This window comes from Acinonyx jubatus, chromosome B1, assembly GCF_027475565.1.
Source record: "Acinonyx jubatus isolate Ajub_Pintada_27869175 chromosome B1, VMU_Ajub_asm_v1.0, whole genome shotgun sequence".
Lineage (NCBI taxonomy): Eukaryota > Metazoa > Chordata > Mammalia > Carnivora > Felidae > Acinonyx > Acinonyx jubatus.
Window position 1 is genome coordinate 80,316,010 of NC_069382.1, and position 19,379 is coordinate 80,335,388.

The 19,379-nt window shown below is 40.6% G+C and overlaps 1 protein-coding gene across 1 annotated transcript in view; it reads left to right on the forward strand.

Moving 5' to 3' along the window:
* The window catches only part of ANAPC10 (anaphase promoting complex subunit 10), a 309,570-nt gene that overhangs the window by 260,270 nt on the left and 29,921 nt on the right, over window positions 1-19,379 (forward strand). The gene's annotated exons all lie outside the window — the stretch shown is intronic.

A 19,379-nucleotide genomic window follows, 5' to 3' on the forward strand; every position in this document is an offset into this window, starting at 1 on the left:
GATGGGTGGTCTTCACTTTAGTTTGTTACTCTGGCACTTGGGTACCAATACTTAATATTCATGATTAAGTCCAAGGAGGAAAATGCTTGAAATTACAACCTTCTTTTGTGTTTGGAGAAGAATCTAGTTTCAACCCAACTTTTCATTTAACCAACATGTTTTAACGTTCCCTAACAGAGAAGGGGTAGAGTTCCAAGTACTATTAAATGTTTACCTTTGGTTCACTTGCTGTAGAATGTGACAGGTTTACAGATGTGTTTCCTGTATGAAGACAAGGAACCTGTTTCTTTCTCTCTCCTGCAATGCAAAACCTCACAAAAGCCTATATAATGCGGATACAGCTGTTGGGAAAGTTCAGGCATAGAAACTCCCCAAATGTGTAATCTATTGTCTCCTTGGCTGCTCCTGTGAATATCTGGCTTTCATAGACAGGTGCCCTTATTTATAAACACCTCCCATGAAGACAACCAAAGGCATAAGTGGTGCCTGTCAGGGTGAGTGATGGGTGTAGTAGGAACGAATAAATGGGTGGGATGGTGGTGAGTTGAAACCTGAGCTCTTCTAATCCCTTGGAGCAGGACACCTGGAAGCTCCTCATGCTACTCCCCCCTCACGGCCCCTGTTTTTTTCAGATATGGGAGGGGGGAGAGAAGTAAATAAACAGTGTGTGTATGTGGGGGAGGGGGATGGGATGAAGAGGTGTTTGGTGTGTTTTCATCCCAGAAAGTGAACTTCAAAAAGCCTCTCATGACTGAAAACAAAGCTATGAGGGGTGGTGCTTTGCTTTTCACTTTGGTGGGCCCTTATACTTTACAGGGCATGCCTTTGACCCACTGCCTGCCAGCCAGGCTTCTCTTTCCTGCTTCTTTTGCCTCTTGAAATTCTCGGAGTTGAGGCCAAATCTTCTTAGTCTGCTGTGTAATCCAGTCCCTTTGGTGACTTTGGAAACATCGGTTGGGTCTTCCACAAGGCTGATACATCATGCATGGGTTTTCAGACTTGTAAAATGAGAATATTCTTTTCTCCTTTATTTTGAATTTATGGCAATGCCCATCAAATCCAATAGTTTGTGCTTGATAGTTTAAATAAACTGTTATAGTAGCATGACTCTGTATGCGGCGAGTCCTGAGAAATGAAGCTTAATTTAAATACCATTAATAAGCTAATTTTTTTCTAAGAGGCAAAGCACTGTATAGACAGTTCCTATGTTGAAGAGGAAAGGCTTTGGAATTAGGCACATTGGGTATAAATTTCTTTTTCAGCATTTATTACTTGTAAATGACCTCGGACGAGTGATTATACTTCCTTGTGCCTTAGTTTTCTTCCTCTGTAAGGTAGAGGTATAATATCTCTCTTTAAATGCTGTGATTGGGTGAGTGAATAATAAACTAGCAGCACTCATTCTGATGTGGAGCGCTGGTTCAGTGCATACTAACTCCTTCCTTCAAAGATTCTTGGCAGAACCTGTTTTAAAACAAAGATTAATGATGAAGCAGTGCCTCTAAGACGTTACCTCCTGGGTTGTTTTGAGTTTTCTGCTGGTTTCACACTCTCCTGGAAGAAACCCTAGGTACAAGAAGCTCAGTTAAAGACAATGTATGATGAATGGGAAAGGAAGAGAACACGAATGGTGTCCTAATCAGGAAGATTTTTTTTTTCTGGTCATAGAACTTTTGCTTGCCCCTATTAATACCCATCTCAAGAGATAAAAGCAGGTGTGTCCCTTTCTCTACCCATGTGACACCACTTTTGAAGAAATTGATGTACTCTTTCTTGCCTGTTTGATAGAAATCTAACTCCAGGAACAATAAGATAAGAATATTAGAACTGGAAGAAACTACCCTTATTATTGAAACAGAATGTCAGAGGACCCAGGACGAGTTTGAGAACCAGAGATGCAACATAGTAAGTTCACAGCGGAGCAAGGATTAAAGTCCAGATTATTTGATTTTGAATCCAATATCCTATATTTCAGAAAGGGTGTTTCATCGTAAGTGGTTTTTTCTTCTCATCAGCTGCTACTCTTGGTTGACTGGAAAGATGAAAGCCAACATTAAAAAGGTGGACTTTTTTTTGCTTGTCTTCAGACAAACCTTTATTGACTTGAAAGAGAGGAGGCAGATGGGTTCAAAGTGGAAAACAAGAAATGATCCAGAATGGTTTTGCCAGGCTGCAATTGCCACAGCATTTTCTGTTCGGGGCAAATATTGTAATATTGAATCATGAGTTTGTCATTGATCCTTAATGAATGATAAACACAGACTCACTGATTTGAGGAGCGTTTAATTAATGTAACTTGTAGGAAATCAGAGGGAATATTTATTAAAGACGTATAAGGAGCTATCTCACATGGGTTTGTTTTGACTGTTGAACGTAAGTAAATAAATCATAGCGAGATTTCTCAGGCTTTACAACTATGCATTCAAAATTAACAACCAGTTTCTGGCCAAAATCTTCTCTCTAACCTGGGTTCCGTATCTTGTTCCAAGAGCAGTGTACTCGGCCAAGCATACCGGATGGGGCATCTGCAACAAGGATTGGAAAGGAGAATTTTGCCCTGAGTTTGAAGGTGTTATTTTTCCCATGGTTTGATTTGCCTGGCATTCTTTGCCTGGCATTTTTTCCTTTTCCTTTGCAAGGAAAGGGAGAAATGAGGAGTGTTAGTTGCTGACGAAGTCAAGAGGGCGCTGAGGCTGGCTGGGTTTATTACTTTTGGCCGATACACAGTGTGATGTGGTTCTACTTCCTATTTGCAGAGCCTTTCTAGAAACCTGGGCTCTGTTCTTCAGTGAGTCCTCCTTGTCGGCTTACATATATTTAAAAAGGGAGAATGAAGGTCCAAAAGAAGGAAAGGAATTTTAAAAAGCAGTTTCTTAAAGAGAACAGGGAACCCCACGGGAAAGCAGTGGATCAGAAGGGATAGTGCAGAAGATGATTCTCAGCGTGTAAAACGTGCCCATCGTTCCCAGTATAGAATTTGTGGAACGTGTACATGTAATGTCTCTCTCATAGCCCACTGGAGGTAATAATCTTGGTGACAACAGCATCAGACATGACATGTGTGTGGCACATCCCAGTTTATAGATGACTCGCTTGCACATATTATTTCATTTAAAGGATGAAGGGATGGGACACACAGCAGACTTCTTGAGTAGTCATGTGAAAACCCCCCAGGGCTCGGGCCCCAGGACGTCACACCAGTGCAGGATAGAGGAGGAGGCACTGGGCCTGGCATGTAGGTATCTGGTTTTGGCTCTGCTCAGCCATCAAAGCTTTGAATACAGGATTAGCCCCTCAGCCTGTTTTCTCATCTTTAATGCCATACAATTATATGAGATGATCTCTAAGAATGCTCCTGGCACTAACATTCGAATTCTGTGATCCAGTTCCCTCGATGGGGAGAAACTTTCATCTTAAAGAAGGCATCTTTTGAATGTAGAAAGGCTGTCTCTGTTCTTGGAGGAAGCTCCATATTGCAGCCAGCAGTTTGTTCCGAGGTTTACACTTGGTTTACGAAACCATTATCTTTTCAGGCATGCAGCAAGCTAAAAAAAAATATTGCTTTCATCACCACCATTTCTATTTTGAAACAGAAAATTCTCTTTGAAAAGATTTAAATGGGAGTGTGTATTTCACATATTGTGTAACTACCGCCCGGTGTAACAAGTCTAACAAAAACAAGGATCACTTATCGGATGCCATAAGCCAAGGCTTTTTGAATGTAATTCTAAGCCAGGAATATCTTCAATCTGCACACATAAATACTTATGTTACTTAAAAAGAAGTTTCTACATGGCCAGGCAAATATAGGAAAATGAAGAGCATATGTGCGTATAGGAAAAGACAAGCTAGCTGTGATTCGACGATGATCTGTGTGTGTGTGTGTGTGTGTGTGTGCATGTGTGCATTCATGCACACGTGCACATGTATGTGTACGTGTGCGAGAGAGGGAGAATTAAGGAAGGTGGCAATGATCGAAAGAACAAGTGTTGTAAATTCAGAGTTAGAAAATAAAATCATAGAAATCTTGCTTCTTTAACTTGGCACTTATGATTCCATTGCATACTTGTTTTTATACACACCTTAAAAGGTGATCTTAAAACCAATGGGAGCAAATTTAAAGTAGCATGGGAGAGAGAGGGAAAAAAGCCAGTGAGATTATTGCCTTTAGTAGAATATCAGTTTCTAGGTTTGGGGTTTTTAATTACATTTCTCCTTAGTTTCGAGAAAACTTGGCTGTTTGTCGTTAGGAGCTATATTCTTTCCCAATGCCAACTATATGCTTCTCTTTTTAGTAGCTTTTTATTATTCATTTTAAGTAGTCTGTGTCACAAACATTTAAAAAATAAACTTATTATTTTGGAGTCGTTTTAGAATTGTGGAAAAGCTGCCAAGACAGTATGAAGAGTTTCTAAATATCTGTCACCCCGTTTCCCCAGTGTTAATATCTACATTGCAATGGCACATTAGACAAAACTAAGAAATTGATATTGGTATGATGCTACCAATGAAACACCAGACTTTATACAGATTTTACCTGTTTTTTCCATTCATGTCTTTTTTCTGTTTCAGAATCCAATCCAGAATACCATGTTGCTTTTAGCCTGCTATGTTTTATTTGGGCAAGCAAAAGGGTCTGGGGAGAGACCCACAACTGCCTTTAAGAGGTGTTGCCTTTTTCCTAGGTTTTCCTTCCGTGTTGCTCTAGAGGTAGTGTTGCACAATGCTTAGCTAGCCTCTGCTTTTCTGACCAGGCACTGATTGCCCCCAAGATGGCTTTGGTTGGTCCTCCTTGACAGTGTCATTTGCAAATCTCTATCAGGGCACTCTTCAAGCTGGGCTGCAGTCTCACTCACAGGTATCAGGACTCATTTAGCCTCAAAGGCGCATCTCAGCAGAGAAGAACTGCTGCTCAGTCAGACCGTGTAGGTCGTTCCATGTGGGTTCCGTGGGGCAGTAAAGGAGTCTTGAGTCCTTTGTTTATAGATGGTAGCTAGACCCTAAAAATGTAAGCCCCATGAGGCAAGGGATTGTTTCCATTTCGGTCACGGCCGTCTTTCCAGGTCTACGTGGTGCCTGACCCAAAGTCAGCTCTTAATAAATATTTGTTGAATGAATGAGTGAATGCGTAAAAAGGTGAGAAACTGCGGGGCTACAGGAACACCAGCAGAGACAGGGAACACCATGGTTGGCAAAGTAAGGGCATTTGGCTCTTTCCCTCCCCACCCAGGCGGCCTTGGCAGTGAGGAGGAAGGAATCCTCCCCAGTGGGGGGCAGTTTGGAGTTCTTCAGCCCGCTCTAGGCTCACTTCCCTGCATCACACCTGGCTATATTTCAAAGATTAATGAACAGCATCTTGTCAGATTTAATATATTGCACTTGGGGAGTTTACTTTGACGATGTAATCATAAATTCCCTGAGCTGCGAATTATACCGTAAGGACTTAAATGAAGTTCTAGTGAGAACCAAAGAAACAGGAATCACCATAAAATGTAAAAAGTGCCAGTTTTGAGAGAAAACTGTAAATTTTCTAGGACATTAGGTTTCAAAAGAAGGATTACACACAGACTAAACAAAGTAGAAGTCATAAAAATTTAAAGACACCACAAAACATAACAAAAATAAGATCCTTTTTAGTTATGACAGAATTCTAAAAGGAAACTTACACCAAATTATGCCACCCAAGCAGAGCCATTAATTAACCTAATGAGAAAATATGTTCCATTTCCATGGCCAAAGCATGTCAGGAAGTCTTTGACATTTTAAAATAGGAAAGAGAGAGAGAGAGACAGAGAGAGAGAAAGAGAGAGAAAGAAAAAAGAAAGAAAGAAAGAAAGAAAGAAAGAAAGAAAGAAAGAAAGAGAAAGAAAGAAAGAAAGAAGAAAGGAACAATTGCACCAATTCTAAAAAGTTTCAAAAATTAACTTATCAGTTCAGGAAATCTGAGGTACTTTTGATAATATCCTCAATGACCCCTTGGGGAAATTTTTGCAATTGTTGCAGAAATGAAATGTGGACTACAAAAGCGGTATTGGGAAAAAGAAGTTAGAGTCAAGGGAACAATCAGGAAACTAAGGATCAGAATCTTAAGTGTAAGCTTAGCCACTGACCTTTGGGCAGCACTTCACAAGATGAATTTGAGCCATGTGGAGAGATAATGCAATAACCTCCCGTCAACCCTTTTCCCCCAAAACCTACAATGACCCGTGTAAAGACTAAAGCAAAGCGTGAAGATATAAAAATATGTATTGTGAAATAACAACAAAAATTCCCAAAGCCAACCCTCTTTCTGTTTCTTAGTAATTCTGTTGGTTTCGTGATTAATGTTGCTTACGTTACAACTACAGTTGTTTCCTCTCTGGATTACCTTTTTTTTTTTTTATCCCCCTTCTTCCTGAGCCCCTTCAATGACCCAAATCTCTCTACCTGCTCTTAGCCTTGAGCCTAGTTATGAGCTCAGAGTGAGACCTGGGCAATTCACAGATGCTCTTTTCTTTTTCATCTGAGAAATGGAGATAATGATATTTCCCATATATTTCACAGAAGTTGTTTCAAGGATTAGTGAGGTCATTTGGGCAGGGTGCTTTGAGGTCTTCAAATGAAAAGGCTATAAGAGCCTAACATGTTATTAGTCAGCGTTATTCAATTGCTGCACAGTCTTGGACTACCACAGTTATAGTCAAGAAGGCATTAGTCAGGGGTTTATGCGTTTCTCCCCAAGATTACTCTTAAAACTGAAATTGCAAAGTGGTCCCAGTTGTGAAAGTTGAAACCAGAGTAGGTATGAAGGCTCGAGGCCTGATTCACAGGCATCCCGGGTGGTGCTATGTGGCCTGGACAGGCTCCAGGTTTCACCTTCTCTGGTGACCTGAGAGGTAACCTGCCCTTTCACACTTTCAGAGGTGATAGACAGTTAACAGGGTCTTGGCAGCCCAGGAAATTTTGCCTCAAGGTCTGAGGTCAGAGATGTTTTTCCAGCCTATACAAGGAGGGCAGTCTAATTCTTGCTAGCCTACTGATCCTGCCAATCATTTTAAGCGGCCCTCCATTTGGCTTACTCCATTTGAGTAGAAGAAACGACTCACGTCCACCATTTTTCAGTCTGAGACATCACTGAGCTGTCTACTCACCTCCCTTCAGGAATAGCCACAAGGCCCCTGGAAATGTTCAAAGATGTACCTAGACTTCACAGACTCCAATGCCCCTTAGCTTGGTGTCCGTACCTGGGCATCAAGAGCCTGGCTTTCAGGATTTTGGACTTGTCCGAAGATCATATTATTGAACCCAAAGATCTTTAAATGATTAATTTTTTTTTGTAAGTTTGTTTATTTATTTTGAGAGAGACAGAGACAGCATGAGTGGGAAAGGGGCAGAGAGGAGAGAGAGAGAGAGAGAGAGAGAGAGAAAGAGAATCCCAAGCAGGCTCCACACTGCCAGTGCAGAGCCTGACACAGGGCTTGGACCCACAAAGCCATGAGATCACTACCTGAACCTGAACCAAGAGTCGGACGCTTAACTGACTGGGCCACCCAGGCACCCTTGAATGATTAATCTTTTTAAATACGAAAAATGCTGAGGATTTTTATATGGAAGCTGCATCCTGATGAAGATAAAACATTTTGAAAATAATTTAAACTCTAAACTCTAGATTTGTGTTAGATACATCAAATTTGTTGATTTTAGAGTTGTTGATTATTAGATCAGAGTTTGGAGTCAGGGCTAAAATTCTTAGGTGCATCTGAGTGGGGGAATCCTGACAGTCCCTCGTTTCTCACACTTCACGGTACGTCAGAATCCCTGAAGTGCCCGTTAAAACACTGAGTGCTGAGCCTTGCTACTGAAATTTCTGATCCAGTAGGTCTGAGGTGAGGCTTGAGAATTTCCATTTTTAACAAGTTCCCGGGTGATGCTGACGCTGCAGTCTGGGGACCATGCTCTGAGAACCACTATCCTAGGGGCATGGGCTGTAGAATCTGGAGTCTAGACTCTTCCTACCCCAAGCATGGTCCTGGACAAGAGCATTGGTATCACACAGAAACACAAAGCTTCGGGTCCCACTCTAGACCTATTGTATCTAAATCTGCATTTTATAAGGTGCCCGGGTAATTAGTACAGACATGAAGGTGTGAGAAGCACCACTCCCAAGGCCCCTATACATTTGTTATCACCCAGTACATTGTCAGTTGTTCTGGATCCTCACAACAGAAAGCTCTTTGAGCCACGTAGCTTTCAATTTGAATACGGCTCTGACTGAATATGACCGAGGACCCCCTGAGAGTCAGCTTGTGCAATATAGTCTAGGTCTTTTTCACCTCTCACTCACATCTCATCAGAGAGTGAATTGAGACCTATAAAAATGGCCAATGAACAAAATCCAATAGCTTAAGTGCCCTGATAAGCTTGCTTTTACTGCAGCCACTAAAAACACAAGCAGAGACTCTAGTCCTTCTATAATCACGAATGAGGTGATTCCTTTGGAGCCAGAATCCCATGAAGCAGACGGGAGCTCCTGGGTGTCCACCTTCTCGCCCCATTGTACAATTCCGTAGAGCAGAAATGTCAGTGCTGCTCTTGGCAGGGCTAGCTGCAAGTCTCCCTGTGTGAAGGCAGGTGTTCAGCATCAAATAACACTGCCCTGGACCTGAGCAACCCAGAGAAAAAATGTAAGTGAAACTAAACAGTTATGATAAGAACCAGTCGACCACCCGGTCCACCCTGCCCAGCTCATCCCACTCCCCTCCACCTCCCTTCTTTGCTCACAGAACTCAAATGTCTGGGAATGTCTATAGATTCCAAATGCTGTTTAAAAAACAGACTCCACAAACCTCAGCTTTATTGAAGGCACTTAGCACAAAAGACTTCATCCAGAAGAACCCATGGAGATAAGCTAAGGACAGGGTTTGCGGGGTTAAGAACAGGGTTTGCAGACTGCAGCGTATTAAATGTGCAGTTTAGGCTACGAAATCAAACATTTGGTGTGTCTTTTGTGGTTTTGCATTGTTCTAGAAAGTCATCCATTCAACAAGTCTATACCCAGTAGTAGGGTCTGTGGGGAAATACCAAAATGAAGCTTCTTGTGGGGGAAATAAGTACGAAGATGAAAAACTAGAGTGCAAGGTTGAGAGAGTTTGAGACCAGACATCTTGGTCACCAGGAAACTCTATAGAGGATAGAGTGCCAGTCTTTGAGATAAAAGAGACACGTGCCACAGCAATATGAGCAGACACTGGTGGTTGAGATTGTGGATGTGCTGTCTCTTGATGTCACTTAACTTCAGTTTCCAAAGGATACTGAGGCCCATTCTTTGAATTAATGATCATATAGCAAGAGAGTTGTGGCTTGGAGGGATGGGCCTTGGACCTAAGGCATCTGGAGTAATGGTTTGGACTGGTGTTAGTGGATTTAAATCACCCAAAGGCTTTGCAATGCACTTAAAACCCCAGCTCCTTTGCAGGACCTACAGGACCTTGCATAACTGTCTCCTACCCACATCCAACCTCATTCTTCCCTCTGCTTCCAATGCTTCAGCCAGGCTGGCCTCCATGACCATGACTAGTCCTTTCCTCCCTCCAGGTCTTGGGTTTTGCTTCTGTCTGGGATGCCCTTTTCCAGACCTCTTTACATCCTTCTCTTGAGATGGGATTTCTGTAGCCTCCTTATTTGAAGTAGCCCTCACTCCCAGTTACTCTCTGTGCCATCACCCTGTTCGTTTCCATTTTAACTGTTCTATTTATCAATTACTATGCAGCAAATCACCCCAAAACTTACTGGCTTAAAGCAAAAGCAATCATTCTATGATATATCTCTAAATTTCTTTGAGACAGGAATTGAGGAAAGGCTGGGCTGAGTGGCTTCTGCTCAGCAGAAGCAATTGCAGTTAGGAAGTGACCGGAGCTGGAACAGCACGTGGCTGGAGCAGGGGGGTCTGGATGGATTTCACTCTCCTTCGTGTAGTCTCTTAGTCTCTCTAGGCAGGGTTGTTTTAGCTTCTTCACAGCATAGTGGCCTCAGGGTAATCCAACTGCTTACATGGTGGCTGAGACTTCAAAAGGCCAAGTGTTCCTGTGAGCAAAGTGGAAGTTGCATAACCTTTTATGACATAGTGACATTGAAAGTCTTACAGCTTCATTTCTATGTTTTATTGGCCCAGATTCAATGATGGAGGAATAAACCTCCACATCTTAATGGGGAGTGGCTCTAGGAAAGCATGTGGGATGGGAGATCTTGTTACATGCAACCTTGGAAAGAAAGTACAATCTGCCACAAATCCATTTGTTACAATATGTAATTATACTGTTTATTGTTAATTTCTCTATTATGTCTCCCTCCTTAGAATGTATGTTCTCTGAGGCCTGGAGCCTAATCTGTCTCGGTTATTCCTGTACCTAGCCCAAAGTGGGTGTGCAATTGTTATTTAGCTGAATGTTCAACGAATGCCTAAATGCCAGGATAAATTGATGCTTTAACTCAATTTTTTCAAGAAACCAAAACACATCATTTGTGAAATACCTTTCCCTTTGACCCACCCAGTTTCTAAAGGATGCAGCAATCACTACACAGCAGTGGTAAGAAGCCTCCCCTACCCCTTCTTCCTCTTAAGCTGGCATTTCTCCAATGGGGTTTAGTTCTCATTCAGAAGACACAGACGTTCTGAGACTCCTCCTGTGTTCCTTGGCCTTTTTGTCCCCGAAGCCCACGACCCAGACCCACTTCCTAGAGGTGCAGCCTCTGCTATCAAGTACCTGCCTTCCCTCTAGTCTTCTGCCCTATCTAGTTTTTCTAGAAGGGCAGTGGTTATGTCAAGGGAATTCTCTGCTACAGATACCTCACTGTATGATCTTTTGATCACATTTTACCTAGCCAGATAGTGAGACATTTGGCTACTGATTGGCTTTCCATATGATTGTTTACATCTGGGTAGGAACTACTTGCTGAACATTTTTGGGCTCCCTTTAAGTTTTTGCCCTTAATTAGCTCAACTTTCACTACATATGCCTCCAGTGTTTTGTAGGGGGGGGGACAAGTGGACAAGTGGAATTGAGATTGAATAGGTCCAGTCAAAGTTTTCTAAGTATAGTTTTTGGGGGCAATCTCAAAACTGCTTTTTTTCATACACAAAATGCACTTTGTCTCCTAAAGGAAGAGTAATGGTGGTTTTCAGATGAAAATTCCTTACAAATATCAGCATTGCTGTTTTTCTTTTATAATGAGGAGAGAAGCAAACTGGATAATGAAGTAAGACCGGCAGTACCAAGTTCTAATCTCTAAAAGCTCCATAATCTGGCTTTGCTTCTATGGCACTATGATATATCCAGGTTGTATCTTTTTGTTAGGAAATTTAACTTCATAGAACATGAACTAAATATATTATGTTTGGACTGGTATGATAATGCCATACTGTTATTGGCCCAGGCTACCTGCCTGCAAATAAACTTTTCTGAATCTGGGTATGTATTTTGTTGTGGCTATCTCTGCTTCTGGTGAGGTGGATCATGAACACAATAATGAAAAGAAGACGATCCTTCCTGAACTGGAGTTGAATAGACAGGCTGATCAAAGAGCCTGGAAGCCAGAGCTTATGAAACAGTGATGGTGGCAAGTTGTATGGCTGATGCAGGGGTCCAGTCAGCCTGCATATGGGAAGTGGGAGATGGGAAATTTAACAGTGCCCAGAGTGACAAATGATGCTGGGTTCATTTAATGGACTAAGTGGAAATCTCATCTGGAATTTTAATTGTGACACAAGATCTCACCATCCTGTCTTGACCCAGGCTCCAAACACAGGCCTTAGGTAAATAACCAAAGTGGGTTGGATTTAAACCAAAAAATCGGCTTTGCCAGGTAAATACTTTAGACACATATGTTATCTTTTATGTCTAGATCTTGTCTTTCCTCCCACGTTCTCAGCATTTTGAGAAAAAAAAATTGCCCTCTACACCTTTGTCTTCCCAGCAGGGCCTGGACTAGTCTTCAGTAACTATTTGTCACTAGGTGCATTGTTGTAAGCATTCTTAATGCCCTCTGTGATTAGTTCTGTGTTTTCTGGCCCTAAAGTCAGGTTCTATCGTGTAAATGTGAGAGAAAGTGTATAGGAAGGAAACCTCCAGATTTCTTCCTTTCTTCCATTCTCCTACCTTCTTTCTTTGATTTTCTCTCATAATAGAAATGTAGGGCTGGCTTTATTTTGTTTTCATATTTTTTCTAAAACTTTGGTAACCAAACTTCCCTTTCTCCCTTTACATTGTAGTAAGTATAATACATTGATATGAATGTGGTTTTTTTGATATCTAGTATTGTAGAGGGGCTCAATTACAAGCACATTAATAGGAGATCCTAACTCAAAATGAGTGGAAATGAAATACTTTAAAACAAGCTTCTAAGAAGCCAACAGAAACAAATCAGATAATTTCCTATAATGAAACAAGGAAGTATAGAGGTCAGTCTTCACATGTGTCTGTGTCGGGAGGAGGTTGAAAGTAGGTACGACGTGTGAGTTCATGTCCGGAACAATACCACAATGCTTTGTGAGATAAATGCTATGGACCCCCCCTCCCCACCGTGTGATTGCTGTATTTGATATTCAGCATGCCTTTGAAAAATCCTGTGGGCTGTGTTTTTACCAAAGTTGGTAACATAGTGAGTCCAGCTAGATAACAAGCAAACTTACCAACAAAGTATGACTACATTGTAGTGTATGAAACTCACCATTGGAAATAAATGTTTGAAAACAAAATGAGAATAAATATTATCATTAATTTGGCAGTCACATTGTGGGAGGCAATGCAAATACCTAGAAATTTGAAGTAATGAAGTCATTGTAATCTCAGTAAGTTTTTAGAAAAATGGATAGACAGATTTAAATAAATTCCAAACCCCCTCCCCCTTTTCTCCTTACCAGAAAAAAAAAAAAGACAAAAAACAGTATTGTTTATTATACTAAAGAGATGCTGGGCCAGTTTTGTCGGTCAGACTTCAAATGAATTGCAATTATATCCATGGAACACTATTTTCAAAGGACTTTCACTATGTTATCTTGTTTAATGTTTGCAGAAATGTGGCAATTATCTTTATATCCATTTTTATCAGATATGAAATAGGTATAGATCGGGGTGACTGGGTGGCCCAGTTGGTTGGGTGTCCAACTTCAGCTCAGGTCATGATCTCACAGTTCGTGGTTCGAGCCCCATGTCCGGATCTGTGCTGACAGCTCAGAGCCTGGAGCCTGCTTCGGATTCTATGTCTCCCTCTCTCTCTCTCTCTGCCCCTCCCCCACTCATGCTCTGTGTCTCTGTCTCTCAAGAATGAATAAACGTTAAAAAAAAATTGAAATAGGTATAGATCATGATGTCTTCCAAATGTTAATCATTCAGTGTCTCTTGAATATGACATTGGAAAGACCACAGTGATCAGTGGCTTCTGACTTAATTTCCAGTGCTCGTCCAGCGAGTCCACCATCATGCCATTATCTAGTTCAAATTACCTTGGGCTTCTAACTAGAAACACAAATTAATTAATTAATTAATTGTATATTTATTTTTTAAATTTATTTATTTATTTTGAGTGAGAGAGAGAGAGAGAGAGGGAGGGGCAGAGAGAGAGAGAGGAAGATAGAGAATCCCAAGCAGGCTCCGCGTTGTCAGCTCTATAGAGCCTGATGCAGGGTTCAAATGCACAAACCATAAGATCATGACCTGAGCTGAATCCAAGAGTTGCAGGCTTCACTGACTGAAGTGAAGTACCCAGGCACCCCGAACACAGATTAATTTATATAGTCATCATTAATTCATAGATTTCCAATTAGAATAGTGCACGATCTTGAATTACATTCTGAAGTCAAAGGAGTATAACAAGAATTGCCATAGTAGCCCGTCCACACCCATGTGCTGAGGCACTCCCCCTGGAAGAGCACTGTTGCTCTCTTGGAAGCCATCCAATACATCCAAAATTCAGGTGTATTTCAGCTTCAGTATTCAGTTAAGGCTTTCCCTTTTGTGCATGTTTACAGGAGAAAGAAGACAACATTTAGTTTAATCCTGAGTCTTTTTCTTCTAACAATTTGGAGGCTACTTCCAAAAGGGCTGAAATGATAAATAGGATTTCCTGATATGTTGCTGCTCAAAGAGGAGTCTATGGGGCAGCAACACTGGAGTCAGAATCTGCTTAGAAATGTAGACTCTCAGGTTCCACTTCATACTTAGTGGATAAACTGCCTTTCACAAGATCCCCCAGGTAACTGGTAAGAAAGTACATTAAAGTTTGAGAAACACTGGCCCAAAAGACAGAATACTAATTAACAGGACTGGGGATTGGGACTGGGGGATCGAGGTCATATACAGCATCTGAAGTTGAAGAACGAACACATTCTTTCAGAGCTTGGTGTTCTGCAAGTTTGGTATGTGATGCCTGCTGTTCAAGGTTTTTGGCACTAGAGGGTGACATTGGGCTGCACAGCTGAGGGAGAAAGGCCTCCCTCCAGGAAGCAAATGGGCATCTTAAAATGAGGTACTATTAAACACTTTTGGTCTCGTGTTAAATTTTCTCTAGTTACCAAATAATGACTGACATTTATTAACATGAACCATGTGCCAAGCACTGGGCCAGGCCTTTCATGTGAATGGCTTCGTTTAGTCCTCAGAGGGGCTATTATTGCCCTACTTTAAAGATAAATTGGAGCTTCAGGAGGTCAGGGAATATATTTATGGTCACACAGCTAGGAAGGGCTGAGAAGCGATGGATTGGACTGAGTCTGTCTGTCTGTGAGCTTGAGCTCTGATCCTCCACACTGCACTGTCCCCTCTCTTGGCTCCTCTCACAACCTGCAGGGCATGCATAATTAAATAAACAACTGTGACTTTGTTAAACAACTAAAATAGAAAAACAAAGAATTAAGTTACAATTCTGTGCATTTTTAATGCACTTTCTTTGGGAGGCAAGAGAGCACAGAGGTTATGTCTACAGGCTCTAAAGTTATTCTGTTCAATACAGGAGCCACTAGCCTGGCATGGCTATTGAGCACTTGAAATGTGGCTACTGTGGCTGAAGAAGTGAATGTTTAATTTGCTTAATCCTGACTGGTTTACCTTTAAAAACTTGGTCCAGGTATTAGAAGCATTTAAGTATGCTTGGAACAACTGGGGTATGTGAATCTACTTTTTCAACTGTCAAGTAGTTTTGATAAAAATTTCATGCCTGAATTAAAATGCACTGTAAGTGTGGAATACACACTGGTTTTCAAAGACTTAGTATAAAAAAGGATAGAAAATATTTCATTAATAATTTATGTATTGATTACATGTTGAAATAATATTCTGGATACATGGATTTATATAAAATGTTATTAAAAATAGTTTCGCCTATTTCTTATTTTACTTCTTTAATGTGGCTACTAGAAAATTTTAAATGATACACAGGGCTTATGTAATAATCTTGTTGGACAATGCCATTCCCAGAGACAGATTGTGGGTTCAAATTCTCATAGCTTAATATGAAATATTAATATTCTTAATAGCTACGAGAATGCTGTATCCCTCCATTTCCTCATGTATGAAATGGTGAAAGGAATACCTACCTCACATGGTTGTTGAGGAGGTTAAGTGAGTTCATATTTGTAAAATGCTCATCGAATGACAATTCTTCATGGGTCTTTTGTGTTTCTGTATATCTTATAAAGCAGAAGCACTGAATGCCTTTGTTCTGAACTATCTTTTCAAGGATGCTTACATAGCAAACAGCCTTGGAAAACAGAGGTAGCTTCTTCCTCTAATGCAAAGATCAGGTAGTTTTGCCTACTGTTCATCATAAAAGGGTTGGTGTTCCTAAGCTCGAAGTTCCTTTTCTGCAACTGAACCCACTGTGTGTGCAAATAGCACCTGGCCCCTTCTGTGTTACTTTATGAAATTTGGGGCTCAGAAAACTGGATGTTGGTTATGGTTATTGTTTTGAGTAATAAACTGTCCTTTGTCTCTGAACCAGGAGTTTCATGTCTTCTGCCAGCATTCATGAAATTATGACAAGCTAATTTTTAGCTTCTAAGTAGAGTGAAATCTCAGACCCTTCATAGTTCTTTATGGTACTTAGAATAGGTGCCTGGCACATAGCACCACGTAAGTATTAGATGTTATTACTTTTACCCCCCACTTACTTCCACATGGTTGAGCTGAACTGCTACTGTCTTATGCCTTTTGTGTCTACTTCCATTTAGGAAAAGATCTTTTTTTTTCATTTTTTGGGGGGCCCCTGACATTATGCTTAACTGTACCTTATTGTTCATGTTTCACAGTTGACTTCAGGTTGCATGTGGTAAAATTGTTGGAACTGAATCATAGAGACAGCCTAATGGATTTGATTTGTGCTCTCTCTGAATGTTGTTGGTTATGGCTCCAAAATTCTTCTCTTCCAGGAGAATTTTATAGAACTAAAAATAAAGGCACATAGAGGCACTCCCATGCCCCTGGTTCCTCTGTCTGTACTTGGGGAAGTTTGGCATATGATAAGAGTCAGCCACTATCACTTGTGTCCACCAACATTCTATGTATATGGTGCTACTCTTCATCTGTATACTCAGAGATGTGCGTACACATTATTACAGTGCATAGTTTCCACACATGCATAATGGTTTTAACTGTACTATAAAACTATACCTAGAGTTAAAAATTTTATTGGTTTGGTCAAAAGCCAATGTAAAAAATTTCAGAGCAAAGGCTATACAGTACTCTTTAGTACTGTAAGAGTACAGTATACTATTTGGAATAAGCTATGGGATCAAAACATAACAAAGTCAGAGGGAATGTGAAATATTTTAGTGTGGATTATATATAAAGGATTATCAAACAAACACATCACCAACACATATAAACTGAACTCTCTGAATTGCCTTTAGGTCTGGTTTTTGAAGGAGACACTCTATTTTCATACTGGTAACTTAAATTTAAATTTAATTAAAATTAAATAAAATTAAACATTCAGTTCCTCAGTCACACATTTCAAGGGTTCCATAACTACATGTGGCTGGCTAGTGGCTACTGTATTGGACACTGTAGACAGAATACATTTCTATCATCACAGAAAGTTCTACTGGGCAACCCCTGCTCTAAAAAGTGCATAAATAGGGGCACCTGGCTGGCTCTTTCGGGTAAGCATCCGACTTCAGCTCAGGTCATAATCTCACAGTTCGTGGGTTCCAGCCCCATGCTCCGCATCAGGCTCTGTGCTAACAGCTGGGGGCCTGGAACCTGCTTTGGATTCTGTGTCTCCCTCTCTCGCTGCCCCTCCTCTTCTTGTGCTCTGTCTCTCTCTGTCTCTCAAAAATAAATAAATGTTAAAAAATTTTTTTAAGTGCATAAATATTTGAATCAGATGGTATGTTTTGTTCTATAGTGAGCAGCATTAAAAGTTGCTTCCAAAAGTTCTCTACCTAGAATTGACATAATTCTAGATAAAGTGATTTTCTACTTTTTCAAATCTGTATCTTCATTTAAATATATCTATTCACAGTGATATTTTCCTTTAAAAATATTTTTCTCTTGATAGGAGTCTTTCACAGCTTTCTGTTATGACTACCTACTATCTTGGCACAATTTGCATAGCTTAGAACTAGCATATATTTTGTTTATGGTTACATATTGCCTTAGCAACCCAGTTTAGGTTTATTTTGAACAGGTAGATGAATTCCAGCTTATCTGAAAATATCGTAGCTGTTTGTGCGATTATGATGCTATTGCTGAAATGAAAACAGCAGCTGTGGTACCAACAGCAAGCAGCCCCAGCTTCACATCATAAGGATGACCAACTGCCACGCACAAATATTCGCTCTGTGCTCCTGTGTACATTCTACTCAATGAAGCACAGGCCTGGAATTAAGATATAGGACACATCCTCGGTTCCCTTTTGGAGGCAGAGCCATGTTTCCACTGAGGACAGTATTACAATTCTGGCCTTGTAGTTAAAACAGCCTATAAACTTATAAAACAGGCTTTAGATCCTTGCCCTTCAAAGTGTGGGATGGGACACGTACCAGCTGTATTAGCATTACCTAGGAATTTATTAGAGATATAGAATCTCAGGCCCCACCCCAGACCTACTGAATCAGAATCTGGATTTTAGCAAAGTCCCCCGGTGACTGGAGGCCCACTGAAGATTGAGAAGCTCTGCCTTAAGATAACGAAAATGAGACCTCAGTAAGTCCAATGACATTTGTGGAGCGCGGGGTTATGAGTTGAACTGTGTCACCCTCACAAAATGTGTATGTGGGAGTCCTAACCTTCAGTACCTCAGAATGTGTCCTTATTTGAGGAAAAGTTCTTTACAGAGGTAATCAAGTTAAAATGAGGTCGTTAAGGTGAGCCTAAATCCAACATACCTGAGGCATGGCCAAAATTTTTTTTTTTTATTAAAAAAAATTTTTTTTAATGTTTTATTTATTTTTGAGACAGAGAGAGACAGAGCATGAGCAGGGGAGGGGCAGAGAGAGAGGGAGGCACAGAATCCGAAGCAGGCTCCAGGCTTCCAGCTGTCAGCACAGAGCCAGACACGGGGCTCCAACTCATGGACTGTGAGATCATGACCTGAGCCGAAGTCAGACGCTCAACCGACTGAGCCACCCAGGCGCCCCCAAAATTTCTTAAACAAAAGCTAGAAGATCTCTGTTTATTTGTATGTTATGTATGTGATAGATACGTGATATTTTTCTATGTCTGGATTATATTGGCAAAATTAATTTGTAAAGAGCTTTATTTAATTGGTTTAAAGAAAAAAAAAGCACTTATGTAAATTAAGTAAACTAATCCAAATATTTTTCGAGTTCACATGATTGGAGATAATCTTTGATAAATAAAATCTCCTTTAAGTTGTTAGTTTAATAAAAATGGCGTGTCTTCAGAGTTATCAGCATATATTTTTTTTAATTTTAGAGAGAGAGAGTACATGTGGAGGAGAGGCGCAGAGGGAGAGAGAGAGAATCTTAAGCAGGCTCCACACCTAGCACAGAGCCCAATGTGGGGCTCAATTCCCACAACCCTGGGATCATAACCTGACCCAAAATCGAGAGTCCAACAGCCAACAGACTGAGGAAACCAGTTGTCCCCACAGTTATCAGCATTAAATATAATGCCAATAAATAACTGATTCTCCCTGGGCTTATTAGTCAAATAAATTCATGTTATCTCTGTTTCAAAATTTGTTAGCAAGAAAATCCACTTGAGATAGTGTCTAGCTTGTCCAATGTCTCAAAGTTTTTGTGAGTTATGTAAACATAGTTGTTGGGAACAAATGATTTATATCGACAAATATGGGATAAGAGTTTTTAGGCACAATAATTATGTTTTATGGTATGTGTACTTAAAAAAAAAGTAGCTTCCACAGATTTTTTTGGTAACTTGAAA